This window comes from Bos indicus x Bos taurus, chromosome 24 (genome assembly GCF_003369695.1).
Source record: "Bos indicus x Bos taurus breed Angus x Brahman F1 hybrid chromosome 24, Bos_hybrid_MaternalHap_v2.0, whole genome shotgun sequence".
NCBI lineage: Eukaryota > Metazoa > Chordata > Mammalia > Artiodactyla > Bovidae > Bos > Bos indicus x Bos taurus.
Genome location: NC_040099.1, coordinates 6,696,999 through 6,718,800, shown reverse-complemented (window position 1 = coordinate 6,718,800; position 21,802 = coordinate 6,696,999).

Sequence of the window (21,802 nt, the reverse complement as noted above, 5' to 3'; positions counted from 1 at the left end):
CTATGATTTCTAGCTAAATGGATTGTTAGTGTAAACTATTACATTATATTTAAGAAGACTTGAAACCTTTTTAACAATGATGCCTCATAAACTATTCTCCCTGAGAAGCTTCTGATATGGTTTATTAAATGTATTTCCAGAGCATATATATGTATTTAAAACCATATTTTCAAATAAATACATATGCACATATGCAGATAGATGGTATAGATGTAGGTGTATATATACCCATTCGTTTCCCTTGTGGCACAGATGGTGAAGAATCTGCCCGCAAAGCAGGAGACCCGGGTTTGATCCCTGGTTTGAGAGGATCCCCTGGAGAAAGAAATGGCAACCCACACCAGTATTCTTGCCTGGAAAATCCTATGGACAGAAGAGCCTAGTGGGCTACAGTCCATGGGGTTGGAAAGAGTTGGGGTGACTGAGCATGCGTGCATGTTCACACTTAGATGTGGATATAGAGATGTAGATACAGACATGGACAGCAACATCAAACATTATTTTAATGATCCCTATAAGGGAAAAAACAATTTGGGGAGAGTTGAAATTGATCCAAATGTAGTTTTGTAAGAATAAATCTCAAGCCTTTGGTATTCAATGGAGGTGTTCATTTGGAGTTCTAAATAATTTGTTACTATGAAGTATGTTTGCTTTTTTCAAGCAAGGATTGTATGAAAATGTGAATTAGTGAATTAGTATAAGTTAAAAAAAAAACCACTTTGGATGTAGATCCTGTAACTTTTCAACAGAGTGATCTGTCCTTAGGGAAGAAACTGAATAACTCCTGAATATACATGGGACAATGATCTTTGGTCATCTGGTTGACCTTCACAAACCAGCTTGTAGCAGACAACACAAAACCATCATTTCTCTAAGTTATGCAGTTTCCAAGCTTTCTCCATGAATTGCCATTTCCTATAACAACTACTTTGGGGAAAATGAGCAATTGTCCAATTAGATATAGACTGATACAGTCAGTTGCTACCGTCTTCTGCATTTGAAAATGGAAACTTTTGACCAAAGCCGTAGGGTGAGAACAAAAAGCAACATGTGCCTGCCTCCGTTAGAATGGATGAATACAAAGAAATTTTTTTACTCTTCTTCACTTCATAATTTTATGTGAGACATTATGTCTATGGGGAAAAATCTGTTTCATTTTTCAAGGTACGTTGAATTCTTTTACTGTTAATATAGTGCCAAAATAATCTAAACAAACTCTAAAATTTGAGAAAATTCCAAATTTTATCATGTTTATGATTAACCATATCCTTAGCCACTCATAAGCACAATGGTTATTTAGATATCTTGTGGATACTTTATCTTGTTAGCTGCAGGCACTGATACACAAAGCAACTAAAAATAGTGTGTACCCAAGAATAAAAATATTATTAATAGCTTTGAAATAAAACTTTCATGAGGCTTATATTATGGATAAATTCACTAACTTAAAAAAAGTTAAAGATATGCATTGAACTATATTGAATTGAACTAAATATGAATAATCAAGTGTAACTATGTTAATTAAAGACCTTTGAATTTTGCAATATTAGATTTCTTAGGTTAGAGAGGCCTTTATTTTTTATTTAGCAATTTCTTAAACAAGGTCTGTATATATGATAAACCACAAAAATTACTGTGATTTAGTAACTAGCTATATGCAAGCTCAGTTCTTGGCCTATAGATAGGTATTAAATGGAAGATGATGCTTTTGATAAGAAGTAATTTTGCCGTGATATAACAAAGTAGGTACATAAATCTCAGAAGATCTTATATGAGTAATAATGATTTCACATTGCTTAGCATCTATCTAGTGAGAAATTTTCAAACAAGCATACATACATATATATATATATATGTATACACACACACACATGTATGTATTTTCAAAATATGTACATTTAGTGAGTAGGGTCGGCTTCTAGTCCCATGATAATTGTGAGCCCTAAGCTTCTTACATAGAATATTATTTTTACATGAATATTAGTTTACTGTTTTTCTTACATGAATATGAATTTATCTTTATTTTTCCCTTTAGATACAACTTTCAAAAATATATAGCTGCACTAACATGTAAAGGGTATGCTTATTCCAGGGTTCTTACGTTCAGAAAACTCATAAAGTTTTAAGAACTTTAGATACTGGAAGGATGATGTTACCATAGCAACCCATATCCGTGGCCAATCTTTCTGAATATTTAACTTAAAAGACTTAAAGATTAGGCCATTGCAGTGAGATGCAAAAATAAAGCTCAAAGTATTTATACAGTACTGGAGTAGAGTGGTTGCAAATACATGTATTGTCCTTTTTTAGAACTCATATTGCTTGGTAGTCAATTAGATTAAACTCATTTTAACAAATGATTAAAAAGCATTTACCTTTCACTAAGTTATGCAGTAGGAATTGGGGGAAGAAACTAAATACTATTCTTAAAAGTCCCGAATGTGGCTAGAGTACCAGCTACATGTACTAGCTGTTGCGACTTGAGAGCATGTGTTGGTGGTCAGCTCTTCCATGCTCTGGAATCCATGTGTTTGGGGATAAAGAAGCAACATTCACAGAGAGGGGGACAGGCAATTGTAAAGCAGTACAAACACAGGCATGTCCTGGAATGAATGAGCACCAGGTTTCTTGGGAAAGAATTGAGCAGGTGAGAATATTAATAAAACAATGGAATAATGCTGAGCAGAAGAATATGTTAGATGTCATGCTAAAACCCTGTAAGCTTCCTGCATGGAGCATTTGAAAGTGGAAAGGTAATACTGAAAAAATTTGGGAAAGCAATTGTTCAGTAGGACAACTGTTTACAATGAGGAAGATTTACTGAAGATAAAAGTTGAGTGTTGGTCAAGTGGAGTCAGGGATGGGACAAAAGGATTGAAAAAGAGTTTTCAGAATTGTGGAAGAATAAAGAGCAGAAATCAAAGATGAGGCTAACAAGTCATCTATCTGGTTTGGTTGTCAGCTCTTCTTTACTGGAAGAAAAAAAAAACCCAGAATGGAACAGTTTGGAATTAATATTTCAGACATTTTGCATATTTGGTCAGCAGGAGAACTGGCCTTGTAGATGCTGGGAGAAAGGGAAATTTAGTGAGGTCAGTAGGGGCATCTATATCATGGTGATGAGGGAAGGAGGTGAGAAGAAGGTATGGGGAGGCTGGAACTGTGTGGCCATCAACACTCTGGCTCAGAGCAGGAGAGGAGTCACTCAAAGGACCCTGTGTCAAGGATGCTCTCAATCTGGAACGTAAGCTCCTTCACATCACAGATTATTTTTGTACATTTTTAATCTTCAGTTCAGTTCAATTCAGTCGCTCAGTCATGTCTGACTCTTTGTGACCCCATGAATCGCAGCACGCTAGGCCTCCCTGTCCATCACCAACTCCCAGAGTTCATTCAGACTCACGTCCATCGAGTCAGTGATGCCATCCAGCCATCTCATCCTCTTCGTCCCCTTCTCCTCCTGCCCCCAATCCCTCCCAGCATCAGAGTCTTTTCCAATGAGTCAACTCTTCACATGAGGTGGCCAAAGTACTGGAGTTTCAGCTTTAGCATCATTCCTTCCAAAGAAATCCCAGGGCTGATCTCTTTCAGAATGGACTGGTTGGATCTCCTTGCAGTCCAAGGGACTCTCAAGAGTCTTCTCCAACACCACAGTTCAAAAGCATCAATTCTTTGGCGCTCAGCTTTCTTCACAGTCCAACTCTCACATCCATACATGACCACAGGAAAAACCATAGCCTTGACTAGACGGACCTTTGTTGGCAAAGTAATGTCTCTGCTTTTGAATATGCTATCTAGGCTGGTCATAACTTTCCTTCCAAGGAGTAGGCGTCTTTTAATTTCATGGCTGCAATCACCATCTGCAGTGATTTTGGAGCCTAAAAAAATAAAGTCTGACACTATTTCCCCATCTATTTCCCATGAAGTGATGGGACCAGATGCCATGATCTTCATTTTCTGAATGCTATGCTTTAAGCCAACTTTTTCACTCTCCACTTTCACTTTCATCAAGAGGCATTTTAGTTCCTCTTTTTAATCTTGTCTGTTTGATACACTGATTGAGGATAAGAAGAATAAGATTTATAGTATGGACTGCACTAATAAATGATGCCATATGGATGCTGGCAAAGAGAATTTCTTTAACTTAGAAACAAATCTGTCAATTAAGATCAACTGTTTAGGATTTTTGCAAGTTACTTGATATTGAAGTAAGGGCATTTTTTTATATTTACCCTCCAAGTAGGGCTTTCCTAGTTTCTCAGTGGTAAAGGATCTGCCTGCCAATGCAGGAGACACAGGTTTGATCCTGGGGTTGGGAAGATCCCCTGGAGAAGGAAATGGCAAACCCACTCCAGTATTCTTGGCTGGGAAATCCCACGGACAGAGGAGCCTGGCAGGCTACAGTGCAGGGGGTCACAAAGAGTCGGACATGGCTTAGTGACCAAAACAACAACAACCCCCCAAGTAAGTGATGGTGTTGTTAAACTCCTAAATGAAATGCAGGGAAACACTTAGGTGATATTCTTGCCAGATGAAGGTTTTGGGTTTTCTAATAGATGCTTAGATACGTGAATATTGTAGATGTATTGTAACACTATGGCATGCCCAATTTCCATGCAGTGAGTTAGTTTTACTCTCAGTTAGCAGGTTTTGTGCTCTGTTGGATTTCGGTGTCACATATACCCAGTTCGGTCAATCTGTAATGCTAGAGACTGATATTTATAGAATATATTTCTCCTAACGATCCTGTCTTTGTTTCTGAAAGGATGACCCCACCTGGGTTTTCCCTTTTACATTCTATGCTCTATATCTGTGTGTGGTGCCATCAATTCATATGCATGCACACGCAGGACATGGGCATGCTTTATCTTCCTCTTATGAGGGATAAGTAGATTTGTCTTTACGAAATAGTGTGGTGGTTGATCTGGAGGCTGGAAATCCAAGATCAAGTTGCTAGTGTGGTTGGATTCTGAGGAAGGCTCTCTTGCCAGCTTGTAGAAGGTATAAATATGTGCTTTCTTCTTATGAGGATGACACTTTTATTGGCTTAGGGCCCTTCACCCTTATGGCTTTATCTACTCATTGCCTTTTAAGAAATCCTCTCTCCAAATACAGTCACGTTAAGGGTTAAGGATGCAACATGAATTTTGGGAGACACAATTCTTTCCATAGCAGTGGGAAAGTTATTGTCCTCACCTAGTGGAGTTTTTAGAAAGATACATGTGCTTTGGTAAAGGGCCCAATGTCATAGCCATAATTTACCATTGAAGAGTATAATAGATCTGATAACAATCATTTTACTGTTCATAAATATTATTTCTAAATATGTACATATTTGAAATAAACTTAGAAAAGTTTCTCCAATTTTATATGAGTAGAAAGTAGCAGCATTTCTTTAAAAAGCACATTTTTAAGAAACTACAAGAGGTAGGTTTAAGTGCAGCTAAAAAGGATTGGAGACTGGTGTGTGTAAAGATTGATTTCACAGGTGATTCCGTTCAGAAGTCATCCAGGTCTTTTCACGAAGTTTTCATAATGTTACTACCACCCATTACAAGTATGAGAAGCATTGAAGGTAAAAGGCAAGAAAATGCGATTTATCCTAGATTTTTAACCAGTACATTCTTTTTTTTTTAACTGCACAGAGGAGAAAACTCTTTAGCATCTTACATGCAAGAGCGCCAATAACTCCTGTGCACTTGAAATGACATACTTTAGATTACTGTTTCTGAACTGGGTGATGTAGAATAGTCTGGATAAAACGTAACAGTATTTTTTAACGCTAGTCTCATTCCCTTCTAATCTGTTGTTCATCAACTAAGGCTGAATAAATTCCGAGATGTAATGCACATTCTCGTGTATGTCTACCAATAGGTCGGGAGTATGTGATAATTAGAGTATGATTCAGGCTTGAAGCTACCCTCGTACTGTTTTAACCTGAATGGAAAATGGCAAGTTGTCATTGCTAATATCCTAAGTGCTTCTTTTTCTTCAAGTTGACCCAGGAGAGAGAAATATTCCACCAGTCAGGGAGCTGATGTAGACTGTCAGTCTTTCCTTTGAGTTGCAGTGTGTCCACCAGCATTTACATCCATCAAAAGTGGTCCTGATGCTAAAAATAGAGCTCACATTTTGCATTCTGTAAAGAACAATGCAAACATGAATTTAAAATGTAGGGTCATAATTTTAAAGTGGTCAACATTCGCTGTCATGGAGAAGAAGATTACTCATCAAAATGGTAGAATGTAGATATTATTGACATATTTGTCTCCATCAGCATTTATTGGAGAATAGAAAAACTGCAAAATGTCTATAGACGAGAAGTTATGTAAAGTGCAGAAAAATAACAAAACAAAATCTATTATCTAACCCAGCCTTTCCAGTATTTGATAAAAATATTTCCCTTAGTGGATAATCAATAAATTGCTTCAAAATGGCTAAGCAACCTTGCTTATTTGACTCTTTGGAGATCTTGGGTTATGCCTTAGTAAGTTTACAATTAATCAGAAGCTAATGTTTTCCAGATATAATGAAAATTAATCAATACTGTTTGCTTGTTCTTCTGCCTACAAAAAAAAAAAAAGACTTTTATTTTTGTCTTTTTACCAGTTGCCCAGCACCTAATAAAGAAACTTCTGTGTAATGTTTAGTGGTTTGCTGTATCTATAAGCTAGCCTTTTATTGGTAGCTTGGTGTAGAAGACAGTTTACACTGACAAAAATGAGAATCTTAAATATACATATATAAATAAAATGATTTTTCCTATTATCTTATAGATGTATGTTGTCTAAGCAGTAGCCAATACCCACATGTGGCTATCTAAATTTACATTAAGTAGAATAAAAATGTCAGCCCTCAGTCTCAGTCAATGAATTTTAAAGGCTGAATAGCCATATAGATTAAGAATGGATCTAGGTACACAAAGGCCTTAAGAATTTCTCTGGTTTACATTTAGACATGACATTTTATGTGCAAAGATATAAAAGACCGACGTGGAAGCAAAACGTGGAAAATTGTGTAGATTCACTATTTGTTCAAAACTTTGATTGTGTAATTTTTGCCTTTAGGGCCAATCTAGACTGGCTGACCCTTCAGGCCATCAAATTAGTTAGGGTGGGAGATTATTACCAGGTGACAAACCTCTGACTGCTCCTCTACTATAGAGAATTCAGGAGACTTAAGATCACTGTGTTACACTTGTTTGGGAAAAAGTGCGATCGGACCTCCCACAAAGTTCATCCCAACTCGAGAGTTCGACTGGACGGGGACAGCAGGCACAGGACCTTTGTCACCGCCAAGGCCATATTCCCCAGCCATGCAGCCCTGTGGCTGACAGAGGCCCACAATTGCCCTTGAGCAGGTGGAATTGCGCTGTTCACACCCTGATTCCTGATGGAGCTCAAAAGCTGCTGTGTTGTAATGGGAGTTGCAGCCCCGGGGGGTCCTATGCCGGCCACTCAGAGCAGAGGCAGATCTCTCTCTGTATATGAAGCCGAGGTGCAGAGGGCACTGTGGCTTCTCCGGGGGTGTTGAGCAGGTTGTGAGCTAGAATTTTGTTTCTCTCTCCTGCCTTCCCTCCAGGTGCAAGCCTGCTTACTGAGATGCAGGTGAGGGTGGAGTTCCCCCCAGGGAAGTGCCTGGCCCAGAGCCCTCTTCCGCAGCAGTCACTGGCCCTCAGCCTGCATCTCTATTTTACTACAAGACACCATCCCTTTTCCTAAATTCTTCCTCAAGATTCCCCAGGATCATCACAAGGTTCAGATTCTCCCGGCCCTTTCACAGCAACAAAAGGCTGTTAGTATCTGTGTCCAAACACAAACAGGTTTATTCAAGCCTCTGGGCTTCCCAGGTGGTGCTAGTGGTAAAGAGCCAGGCTACCAATGCAGGACAAATGGGATGTGGGTTCGATCCCTGGGTGGAGAGGGATTGACCTGGAGGAGGGCATGGCAACCCACTCCAGTGTTCTTGCCTGGAGAATCCCATGGGCAGAGGAGCCTGGCGGGCTACAGTCCACAGGGTCACAAAGAGTCAAACATGACTGAAGTGACTTAGCATGCACTGCCTCCTATCCTCAAACTACAGGAGACTCAATAGAAAATTAATAAAAATCCTTGTGCAGCAACAGTTAACCTGTGTCCAACTACCTTTTCTGGCTAAGGTAACCAACAGATTTTCTTTAAAATCATGGCATAACTTTCACAGTGAAGGGGAGAGAACTTAGTCCTACTCAATCCTCTCTTAAGCTCTGTGATTTCTTCCCCTGGATTTCCCATTTTGGAAACACTATTTATGTGCAAATAACACCCTTTCTATTTCAATCTTCTGTAATTAGCCATCTTTTGTTGACTGTTCCAGTAGACAACTAATCAATCTGAAAATAAATGAATGAATTACATTTTGATTTTCAGCTTTGAAACAAGCATTGCAAATCCCTTTGAATTACAGCACTTTCTTGTACTTTGGGAGCTAAATATAAGTGAACCTGCCCACTGAACTTAAAATCTTAGGAAATGAACCAAACAGAAAGCTAAAGGATAGATTGATTATACGGACCTCAGACTTAAAGGAAAAATGTCATTAATAGAGCATCAGAATGTTCTCTAGAAACATTCTGAGCAGTTCTAAATCTTTTGGATGTCTCATGACAATGAGAGAATGATTTCTTGTTACTTTCTGTTGCTTAAGTGTACATGGATGCCGAAAAATTAAATGTTATCTATTTTAATTTTGTCATATCAAAATTAAATCATTAATTTAGTTAACCATACTTTCACCACAGGGCCAAATGCTCTCCTGTATTTTCAGTTACCATACTCACCTGGATTACGAAGTTGCTTTTGGAAAAGTGTCTTTCTTGTCCTTTGGGGCTGTGTTATCAGATCATTATAATAGCTGTATTCCATTAAATGATTGTTTCTCCTAATTCCTTTTTTTTTTTTTTTTAATTGAACTTTTTTTTACTTTGCATTGGAGTATAGCCAGTTAGCAGGGTTTGTGATCGTTTCAGGTGGACAGTGAAGGGAGTCAGCCATACACACACGTACACACTCTCCCCAGCCCGCTCCCACCCAGGCCGCCACGTGACACTGAGCGGAGTGCCCTGTGCTGATTCTCAGTTTCCCTGATTTCTCAGATCGAGGGGAGTTAGAAAATCATGAAAGAGATTTAAAAAAAAAACACTTTTAAAAGTCATACAGATCTTTAGTGTATGATATCTCATTGTGAATTTCTGATTGACGTTTTCAGTCTAGATTATTGTCATCCATTCTCTTTGTGTCCAAGTGGTGAGATCTGAGGCCCAGGAAGTTTGCATTGTCCTAAAAAAATATTTCTAAACTCTCTGCTGGGTATCTTTACAGGGCCAAACTATTTGTGTATCATGTAGATAGGTAGATTTTGCTTAGTTTACACAAGTATTGTTTGGTTTCCAGTTTCCACTGACAACAGTCAATATTGGTGTGTGTGTGTTTGTGTGTTTATATTTTGTGTTGCTATAGAATGGGTATAGTACAGTAGAAAATGGAAGTGTGATAATCCTTGTATGTACAATGGTTTACTTAACATTTTCTCTATACTTTACCACTTAGGTTTTTTCTAATTTGGGGGAGGTGGTGGTGGTTGCAGGCCAGTGCAGGAGGTGTATTAGACAAGGGTTCAATCCCTGGGTCGGGAAGAGCTCCTGGAGGAGGACATGGCAAGCCACTCCAGTATCCTTGCCTAGAGAATCCCAGGGACAGAGGAGCCTGGTGGGCTACAGTCCATGCGGTCACAGAGTCGGACATGGCTGAAGTGGCTTAGTATGCACACATGTAGGCTTAAAAATTGGCACTTCCCAGTGGCCTTATTAGTAAATTCTGTATAGGTGTCTGTCTCTCATCAACAGCATCACTAGAATAGATTTTCAAGGAAGCATTCACTTAATAAAATGTTCTGAGGAAGGAAACCTGAGACTAATCCCATTATAGCTCGTGGCCCTCCTTCTTCATCTGTCTGGTCTTTGCATAAATAGTGGTTCCAACTCCCAGGAGTTTTGCCATCATTTGAAGTCAGAGACAAGGTCTTATTTGAGTTTATAAAGGCTGTACTTTCCTGTAATGTTGCAAAATACTTTCTGCATGGTGGATACTCAATAAATGTATGTTAAATGGAACTTTAAATGAAATCAGAAAAAAATTTTTTTCATGACCTCAAAAAAGGTTCCTTTGAAAAGCTTTCCATGAATTCTCCAGGCCACATAGCTGTCTCCTGTTCATGTACTCTGTCAGCATTATACATCTCTGGTACTTCAGTGTGATCTAACAAATTCACGAGCATTGGAATTTAGGCTTACACAGGACATTGTCGCTCTTATATTAACCTTCCCTTCCCCATGAGTTTTTATAGCAGAGTGACAAGTCAATAGAACTTACTGATTATTAGCCCAGAATTCAGATTTTTACAGAGTCAAAATAACAATCAAAATGGTCACATTGGAAGAACATGCCTAATGTTTGAGGAAAAAACTATAAGTGTATTCAAGTTGATTTTTGCTCATTATCTTGCCCATCTATCAGTACTTTTAAGCCTTTGGATGAAAATAATTAATGGTTTCAACAAAGTAAGGGGTAGTATTTTGTCTGTTTCAAGAATAAACAAACCAGAACTAATTTTTTTTTAATGAAGAGGAAAAACAAAACAGAATATTTGGCTTGACACAGCAAAGTCTCTGATTCTACAAAGTACTAGAAAAGTATATTGGAAGGCTTCAGCTACAGCAAGCAACAATTTCTGAGTGTCATTTGTTTCATATATTTGACAGAATGTCTCCAGAGAATTCTTCAGTCAGCCAGTACAGAAGGTTGTTAAAACTATGGCAGACATCCTGCTTGCTTTAAAGTTGTTTTCTACAGCCTGAAAGTAGACATTATTATATATTTTACTACTTAGGGAAATAATTTATTTGTGGTGATGTATTGTCATCTCTGCCTAAATTGTGTTTAAAGAAGACTAAAATTAAATTATTGCAAAACTAGTTTTAGGGGCTTAGCCAAATGGCAACATTTACTTTGGTTATAATTGTGTCAAGGGATACAAAGAATTTTTTAAGTGGACTAGAAAAAGTGCAGTGTTGTTTGAAGCCAAGTTTATTATTAAGTTTCTTTCATAAGAGGGTTTTGGTTGAGAGAGACCAAATCAAGCTAATTCAAATACAGAGGAATTAATGAAAGGAGAGAGGGAAACCATAGCTGAGCTTTTCCATGATCCAGAACTGGGAACGGAGTGGTGTCAGGGACCCGCAGCTACTCCCAGTAACAATTCTTTCAATTCAAACTTGTTTGGTTGCTAAGAGCAGAACTCATCTGAAGTAAGTATAAAAAGAAAAAAAAAAGTTTTTATATACCCTTCTTGGTTTGTTTCACCCAGTCTCGTGACTTTTAACACCTCTGCTAATGACTTCTTCATTGCTCACTTGATTGGTGAGTGTCTGATCACTCCTCATAGAACTGCAATCAAATCCAATTAACCATTCCTTTTTCCATTGCTCCCCTTACCATGTTATATTTATATATATATGTGAAATTTGTTTTCTTCTTCCTTGTCTGCCTCCGTTCTTTTCCCATTCAAATACAGCTCCTGAGAGTACAGATCGTGTGTCCATTGCTTTACGTCTTAGCATAAAGAGTAGTGCATAACAGAAGGTAGGAGCTCAACATCTTTTTTTTTTTTTTTTGGAAGATGAATAAACTGAAAGCATAAAATGTTCTATCAGAATAGTTGCTAAAATAATAAGGTCATGAGACTCAGATGGCTGTCATGCCATGGCAGCCCATGGAAGCAAACTGAAATCTAAGCCTGCAAATGCCTCATGCTTACAAAATCAAAACCTGAGGACTGCCAATTACTAACAGCCAATGAGGATGTAAGTTACAGCGAATCAGCTCCCTCCTTACTTTGCTTCTCCTTTTCTCTATAAAAGTCTCTCCAAGTTCCCGTGGGCGGAGCCCTAACTACTTCCTATTTGCTGCCCTAATGAAATTGAATTTTGCTCAAATAAAATCTTATCTTTTAACAACAGCAAAGTGCAGAGAATTCAACTGGGTGGCACGAGAATTGAAAAGTTATGAAAAATTTTGCCCTTAATTTTCTCCCTCGGTCCACGTGTTGTCCCCTGCTCCGCTGCTCCCTGCCCAGACTTCATACTCCTGCCTTTGTCTACACAGCGGGGTTTCTGCACATAACCACTGGCTGCTCAAAGAAGCTCCACTGCCGAATCTAGATGAACCTTTAAATCCCTACCATCTACCCCACCCCCGATCCCCACCATCTACTGTAAGCTCCTGGCTCTTTGCATCAAGTTAATCTAGAAACAAACCTGGTAAATCATTCTTCGAGAGCAGATGGGTTTCTTCTCAGAGGTCCAGACTTTAGTATGTTTCTTCTACCCAGAGCCTCATGAGGTACATCTGACCCGCCTAGATTCTCCCTTTGGCTGGTGTGGCTTGGAGGACACTGGTTAGAGAAGCTGCTTTCCTCAACTTTGCAAAAATACTAGCATTATCTGCCTTCTGCTCGGTGGGGAATCCCATCTTTCATTACTTCATTTAAAAACTCTGCTTAAGCATCGACTAGGCATTGCCCTGGCTCTGCAGGCTGGCAGCCCAGCGGAAAGCAAGATGACATTTCGGCCTCTGTGAAGTCCTTTCAGGAAGTACGCCGTAGCACCCTGTTCTTGCACCTCTCAAAATATTTCCTAAGCACAGATTTTTTTTTTTTTCTTTTAAAGACATTTTCACACTGACTTGCCTTAATTTATTTTGTAGCAGTGGCTGTCATCTGGCCCTGATGCAATTCTTTTTATCTTAGTATTTGGGAGCGAAACTTCAGCAAGGCAAGTAAATGGGTTGCTTTCAGATGTCAAGAGGTATGATAAACTCCATTTGATACCTGACTACTTACTGTTAATCAGACGTGCCCATAATATACAAATCGGGCATACAGATAGGCTTAGCCCTCAGGCTTGAAGGACTGCCCCTCATGCTTTTATAAAGGACTTGAGATGTGTGTGCATGCTCAGTCATTCTGACTCTCTGTGGCCCCATGGACTGTAGTCTGCCAGGCTCCTCTGTCCATGGGCTTTCCCAGGTAAGAATAATGGAGTGGGTTGCCATTTTCTTCTCCAGGGGATCTTCCCAATCCAGCAATCAAACCCATGTCTCCTGCATGTCTCCTGCATTGGCAGGTTGGCTTCTTTACCACGGAGCCACTTGGGAAGCCCTTGCAAGAGACACACTGATTTTCTATTTCACATCACCGTCTCAAGCTCCTGTTGACCATTTGTGTTTACTTGTTCCATTTTAGTGCTTCTTACAGCCCCAGGTATCTAATGCTCACTCATTATTTTGACTTCACTTTTATTTTGCCTTTTAAAATACCCTTCCCAACCCTTGCTACTGTTCATAACAGAGGACCTTTAACTTGTTGCTAGAGGAAAAGTATATTCTTGAGCATCCCGACTCCTCCTTGAGAGTTTCCTCAATGAAACCTTAGTTACTGTGAAGAGTAACTAGGTGTGTGGGACGTGTTTGTATAAAGTATGCACAGCTGTTAGGGGAAGCGCACTGACTGAAACCACCCCCCCTGGCCAGGCACCACAGATCCTATTTGCAGGAGTTGTTTACGACAGGAGGTCCTGGTAAGGAACATAGAGCTAATTAGCCACCACCAACCAGAAGAGTTTGGGAAAGGTCGAAAGGAGACACCACGTGTCTGACCACCTCCCAGAATCCTCCTCTCTGGCATCCATCTTGGCTGAACAAGGCGTGCACCACCAGGAAGGACTCTGAGTCAGAAAGATTGGCTAAACACAACCTGGAAACTAATCCCAGCACCATAAAACCTGAGACTGCCAGCCACATGGCAGAGCTGTTCTCCTGGGTTCCTTTACCGTCCTGCTCTCCACCTGGGCGCCCTTCTCCAATAAAATCTCTTGCTTTGTCAGCACATGTGTCTCCTCGGACAATTCATTTCTGCGTGTTAGACAAGAGCCTGGTTTCAGGCCCTGGAAGGGGTCCCCCTTCCTGCAACACAGCCACAGAAGGGGTTGTCAGATGAGATGGTGGTGACCAGTAGTGAACAAATAAAAGAAATTTTCTGCTGTTTAAGAGTTTCTAGAACTTTTCTGTATCTTGCAATTCTTTTCTTTTTATGCTCATTTAAGTTAAAATATTTCAGTTCAGTTCAGTCACTCAGTAGTATCCGACTCTGACCCCATGAAATGCAGCACGCCAGGCCTCCCTGTCCATCACCAACTCCCGGAGTTCACCCAAACTCATGTCCATTGAGTCGGCGATGCCATCCAGCCATCTCATCCTCTGTCGTCCCCTTCCCTCCTGCCCCCAATCCCTCCCAGCATCAGGGTCTTTTTACAGTGAGTCAACCCTTTGCATGAGGTGGCCAAAGTATTGGAGTTTCAGCTTTAGCATCAGTCCTTCCAATGAACACCCAGGACTGATCTTCTTTAGGATGGACTGGTTGGATCTTCTTAAAGTCCAAGGGACTCTAAAGAGTCTTCTCCAACACCACAGTTCAAAAGCATCAATTCTTCGGCACTCAGCCTTCTTCACAGTCCAACTCTCACATCCATACATGACCACAGGAAAAACCGTAGCCTTGACTAGATGGACCTTTGTTGCCAAAGTAACGTCTCTGCTTTTTAATATGCTGCCTAGGCTGGTCATAACTTTCCGTCCAAGGAGTAAGCATCTTTTAATTTCATGGCTGCAATCACCATCTGCAGTGATTTTGGAGCCCCTCAAAATAAAGTCTGACACTGTTTCCACTGTTTCCTCATCTATTTGCCATGAAGTGATGGGACCAGATGCCATGATCTTAGTTCAAGTATGATTTAAAAGTACATTGACACATATTAAAATCTCTAATAAGAGTTTAAGCAAAAATTTTTGAATTGGGTAGTGCCAAACAACAAAGGTCTGTCTAGTCAAGGCTATGGTTTTTCCAGTGGTCATGTATGGATGTGAGAGTTGGACTATAATGAAAGCTGAGCACCAGAGAATTGATGCTTTTGAACTGTGGTGTTGGAGAAGACTCTTGAGAGTCCCTTGGACTGCAAGCAGATCCAACCAGGCAATCCTCAAGGAAATCAGTCCCGAATATTCACTGGAAGGACTGAGACTGATACTGAAGCTCCAAATACCTTGGCCACCTGATATGAAGAACTGACTCATTGGGCAAGACCCTGATGCTGGGAAAGATTGAAGGCGGGAGGAGAAGGGGAAGACAGAGGATGAGATGGTTGGACGGCATCACCTATCGGTGGACATGAGTTTGAGTAAGCTCCGGGAGTTGGTGATGGACAGGGAAGCCTGGCGTGCTCCAGTCAAGTGAACTTAACTGAGTGCCAAACTGGAAGTGGTTAGGATCTCTACCAATAAGAGCTCAGAGTCAGACTTCCTTAGAGAAATGGGGGAAACAAAGTAAAGTTGTTATTGACTGGCTGGAGCCTAAAGCCTAGTTGGCGCTTCCTGATTGGTTGTCCTTAGGTTTCATTTCTGTGCTGCTGCTGCTGCTGAGTCTCTTCATTCATGTCTGACTCTGTGTGACCCCCAGATGGCAGCCCACCCGGCTCCGCCGTCCCTGGGATTCTCCAGGCAAGAACACGAGTGGGTTGCCATTTCCTTCTCCAATGCATCAAAGTGAAAAGTGAAAGTGAAGTCAGTCAGTCCTTTCTGACTCTTCACGACCCCATGGACTGCAGCCTACGAAGCTCTTCCGTCCATGGAGTTTTCCAGGCAAGAGTACTGGAGTGGGGTACCATTGCCTTCTCCGTCAGTTCTGTGAGCTTGAGGCATTTACAGGCTGAGATTTTGGTTTTCCTCTGTGGGTTGTCAGGACATTAGAACCATCTCAACCTGATGGCCTCCTGATTAACCTAACATATAGAAGAGGACTGTGTGCCAATAAAACCTGATGCAACGAATATTATTGTTTTGTGTTACCATACTTTAAGATACATTTAAAAGTCCTCTGTGAAAGTAAATGATGCTTTTGCATTCTGTTTTCAATTTTTGCATTATAGGTTACTTACTCTGATATTATGAAACCAGTTTTTTGCTTGTTAAATATTTGTATTAAATGTTTAATGTGTTATTATATGTGTTATATATATACCACAAATATTATATGTGTTAAATATTTGTACATTATTTCCATCCTTTTAAACTTTTTGGACAACTATCTTTTAGATACATATCTGATTAAGAGGATTTGTATGACTTTATAATTTTATTCAATCTGAGATTTATTATTCCTGTGGTATATGGGAGTTTTTTAAAGAATATTTTAATTTTATTGGATTGTAATTAATTTACAGTGTTATGTTTCAGGTGTACAGTGCGGTGACTGTTTTATATATGTGTGTGTGTGTGTGTATACACCTTTATTCTTTTTAAGAGTCACTTCTCATATAGGTTATCACAGAATACTGACTAGAGTTCCCTGTGCTATACAGTAGATCTTTGTTGGTTACCTAGCTTATGTATAGTAGTATATGTATGTTAATCCCAAGCTTCTGATATGTCCCCCCCACCCCACCCCCACTCCGCCCCATGTTTCTTCTTCAGTAACCGTAAGGTTGTTTTCAATGTTTATAAGTTTTTTTCTGTTTTGTAAATAAGTTCATTTGTATCTTTTAAAAAAATTAGGTTTCACATATAAGTGATAGCATATGATATTTATTGATATCTTTGACATACTAAACTTAGTATGATAAGCTTTAAGTTCATGCATGTGGCTGCAAATGGTATTTCATTCTTCTTTATGACTTAGTAATATTCCATTGTATATATGTACCATATCATCTTTATTTATTTTTATTTTAAAAAAATTTTTATTGGAGTATAGTTGCTTTACAATGTATTAGGTTCTACTGTATAGCAGATAATTAGCTATATGTCTACATATTTATTCCCTCTCTTTTGGAGTTTTCTTCCCATTTAGGTCATCAGAACACTGAGTAGAGTTTCCTATGTTCTATAGTAGATTCTCATTAGGTATTTATTTTGCACATAGTCTCAATAGTGTATATATGTCATTGGGAGAGTGTGGGAGGGTTGTAGTCCAAGAGGGAGAAGATATATGTATACATATAACTGATTCACTTCCTATAGAAACTAACATAACATTGTAAAACAACTATTTCTGTTATTTAGTTGCTAACTTGTGTTTAGCTCTTTTGCAACTGCATGGACTGTAGCTTGCAAGGCTCCTCTGTCTATGGGATTCTCTAGGCAAGAATACTGGAGTGGGTTGCCATTTCCTTCTCCAGAGGATCTTACAAACCCAGGGATCGAACTTGCATCTCCTGCATTGGCAGGTGGATTCTTTACCACTGAGCCACCAGGGAAGCCCAAAGCAACTTTACCCCATTATTAACACTGGGACACTGACCCATGATGTAGGATTCAGCATTGTGCAAGGGTATCTCCTGAAATCCAGACACAGCTGTGCCTAACCTAACAAAGTAAAGATGTCAGAATTTCCTTTGTGTATAATTAGAGAAAGGATAAGGGAACTCAAGCTGTTGTGTATATATAACAATGGATATATCAGCAGCAGCCAAAGAAACCATCACTTGACTATGCTCTACAGGAGCAAGAAATTTGCATCACAGCTGAGGACCTCAGAGTTGGGGGACCATAATGTCCAGAGGGAGACATTACCCCCTTCCTCAAGGTTGCTCACTGGAACCCCAAGCCCTAGAAACCATCTTCCAGGGGGAAGATGGTCAGGACCATGCCCTCTGGGCATGCCCAGCATGGGCGAGGAAGCACAGGGAGGCCCCGCGGCAGACCGCTGCTCTCATCATTGTGGTAGCCACATCACAGATGCCGTGTCAGACGTGCTGGTGTTTTAACAGAACTCATCAACACAGCTGCTGGCACTCTGTATGTGGCCTTTTATCTGGCAGCTGCTTTCTTCTTGCTAACCGTTATCGGGGAGGATTAAGGAGAGTTTGCCTCTGAGCAGTGAGCGCAGCAGCACACATTCCCCGTTGCCCCAGAGCTGTGCTCCTTGTCCTGCTGCCTTTCATCCTTTGGTACACCGGGACCTCAGTCAGGTTGACGCTCTAAAGGACGTCATGCTGGTTGACTCTCTGGATGACATTATGCTGATTAGACCTGGTGATCAGGAAGTTACAAGGATTCGAAACCTTCTGTCAAAGCACATGTCCCAAGAAGTAGGCGTGAACTCCGGGGACATTCAGCAGAATGCCGTATCAGTCAAATGTAGAGTAGAAGTGACAGGGTCTCCGTCATGCTGGGACGTTCCCCTCCAAGATAAAGAGGAAGTAACTGCACCGTGCAACTCCTGCTAGGAAGACAGAGATGAGCAGTTGAGAACTCTGGATTTTGGAGGCCGCACATGTTTCACTTCAGAGTATGTCCATGAGAGGGACTTTTCCAGCTGTTGACACTTGCCGCCTCCTTTCTTTCTGTTCCCAGCCCTTCCTTGTCCTCTCCTCCCCACCCACTTTGCACTTCTGCAGCCCTCTCTTCCTTTTTTCCTGAGCCTCTGCCTATTTTCTATTCCACAGCAGTTGCAAGGAGTCTATATTCATTTTTTCTGAGCTTAAACTGCTGTTAAGTGAGAAGCATACTTTCATGCAAACCGTTTTTCAAATCCGCTTAATCAAATGTGAAGTTCATCTTTCCAGCATGTACTATACGCTGAAGAGTGACTATTGGAATGACACTGTTAAGTTGGTAACTGGGTTAAATATTTTGATAACTTGTTAAATGTTAGTATTTACTGAAAGAGAATGCTAAGGCAGGGTAAGAGTGCTTTTCTAAATGGACGCTGGCTCCACTATTTGACTTTTATTAAGATTCTGGTGTTCAGTTTGTTCTTTTTTACTAAGATTTTAAACCTTAGGAAGGAAAAGTTTTTGGTCTTAACACACATAGCCAATGAATATTAGCTAAGTATTATGCTGGTGTGTCCAAGAAGTTAAAAATGATATAGAAAGCAAATATTAAAGGTATCCTGAAGGATGAAAATGTGAAATTCTTAAGATTTATCAAACAGGAAGGCTGGATCACACAGGGAACGAACAGCTAAAGAGTCAAGTATTACACAGCTAATTGGGCAGATTCTCTGCTATTTTTGATGTTCTTCCACTTACAAGCTGACAGTTTAAACAAATACAAATGTGACTGCTTGATTTTCTTTGCTTTTCTTTCTTCTTCTTCTTTTTTTTTTGGTGATGTGCATTGCAGTCTGTGTTTGCACTTTAGGGTGGTCGTCTTTCTGTACTTTAGTACAATTCACCATGCTCCTTTATCTGCTCTCAGCCTGGTTGGGGTTTACCCTCTGATGATCAGTTCATACTGTTCACACTGGAGAAGGGAATGGCAAACCACTTCAGTATTCTTGCCTTGAGAACCTCATGAACAGTATGAAAAGGCAAAAAGATATGGCACTGAAAGATGAACTCCCTGGGTTGGTAGATGTCCAGTATGCTACTGGAGATCAGTGGAGAAATAACTCCAGAAAGAATGAAGAGATGGAGCCAAAGCAAAAACAACACCCAGTTGTGGATGTGACTGGTGGTGGAGGAATGCTGTAAAGAACAATATTGCATAGGAACCTGGAATGTTAGGTCCATGAATCAAGGCAAATTGGAAGTGGTCAAACAGGAGATGGCAAGAGTGAATGTCAACATTTTAGGAATCAGTGAAGTAAAATGGACTGGAATTGGTGAATTTAATTCAGGTGATCATTATATATACTACTGTGGGCAAGAATCCCTTCAAAGAATTGGAGTAGCCATCATGGTCAACAAAGGAGTCCAAAATGCAGTACTTGGATGCAATCTCAAAAACAACAGAATGATCTCTGTTCGTTTCCAAGGCAAACGATTCAATAACACGGTAATCCAAGTCTATGCCCCAACCAGTAACGCTGAAGAAGCTGAAGTTTGTCAGTTCTATGAAGACCTCCAAGACCTTTTAGAACTAAGACCCCAAAAAGATGTCCTTTTCATTATAGGGAACTGGGATGCAAAAGTAGGAAGTCAAGAAATAACTGGAGTAACAGGCAAATTTGGCCTTGGAGTACAGATTGAAACAGGACAAAGGCTCATAGAGTTTTGCCAAGAGAATGCACTAGTCATAGCAAACACCCTCTTCCAACAACACAAGAGAAGACTCTACACATGGACATCACCAGATGGCCAACACCAAAATCAGATTGATAATATTCTTTGCAGCTAAAGATGGAGAAGCTCTATACAGTCAGCAAAAACAAGACCGGGAGCTGACTGTGGCTCAGATCATGAACTCCTTATTGCCAAATTCAGACTTAAATTGAAGAAAGTAGGGAAAACCACTAGACCATTCAGGTATGACCTAAATCAAATCCCTTATGATTATACAGTGGAAGTGAGAAATAGATTTAAGGGCCTAGATTTGATAGATAGAGTGCCTGATGAACTATTGATGGCAGTTTGTGACACTGTATAGGAGGCAGGCATCAAGACCATCCCCAAGAAGAAGAAATGTAAAAAAGCAAAATGGCTGTCTGAGGAGGCCTTACAAATAGCTGTGAAAAGAAGAGAAGCAAAAAACAAAGGAGAAAAGGAAAGATATACCCATTTGAATGCAGAGTTCCAAAGAACAGCAAGGAGAGTTAAGAAAGCCTTCTTTAGTGATCAGTGCAAAGCAATAGAGGAAAACAACAGAATGGGAAAGACTAGAGATCTCTTCAAGAAAATTAGAGATACCAAGGGAACATTTCATGCAAAGATGGGCTCGATAAAGGACGGAAATGGTATGGACCTAATGGAAGCAGAAGATATTAAGAAGAGGTGGCAAGAATACATAGAAGAACTGTACAAAAAAGATCTTCATGACCCAGTTGATCACAATGGTGTGATCACTCACTTAGAGCCAGACATCCTGGAATGCGAACTCAAGTGGACCTTAGGAAGCATCACTATGAACAAAGCTAGTGGAGGTGATGGAATTTCAGTTGAGCTATTTCAAATCCTGAAAGATGATGCTGTGAAAGTGCTGCACTCAATATGCCAGCAAATTTGGAAAACTCACCACTGGGCAAGAGATTGGAAAATGTCAGTTTTCATTCCAGTCCCTAAGAAAGGCAGTGCCAAAGAATGTTCAAACTACTGCACAATTGCACTCATCTCACATGCTAGTAAAGTAATGCTCAAAATTCTCCAAGCCAGGCTTCAGCAATATGTGAACCGTGAACTTCCAGATGTTCAAGCTGGTTTTAGAAAAGGCAGAGAAACCAGAGATCAAATTTCCAACATCTGCTGGATTATCGAAAAAACAAGAGAGTTCCAGGAAAACATCTATTTCTGATTTATTGACTATGCCAAAGCCTTTGACTGTGTTGATTTAAACAAAGTGTGGGAAATTCTGAAAGAGATGGGAGTACTAGACCACCTGACCTGCCTCTTGAGAAATTTGCATGCAGGTCAGAAAGCAACAGTTAGAACTGGACATGGAACAACATACTGGTTCCAAATAGGAAAAGGAAAACGTCAAGGCTGTATATTATCACCATGCTTATTTAACTAATATGCAGAGTACATCATGAGAAACGCTGGGCTGGATGAAGCAGAAGCTGGAATATAGATTGCCAGGAGAAATATCAATAACCTCAGATATGCAAATGACACCACCCTTATAGCAGAAAGTGAAGAAGAACTAAAAAGCCTCTTGATGAAAGTGAAAGAGGAGAGTGAAAAAGTTGGCTTAAAGCTCAACATTCAGAAAAAAAA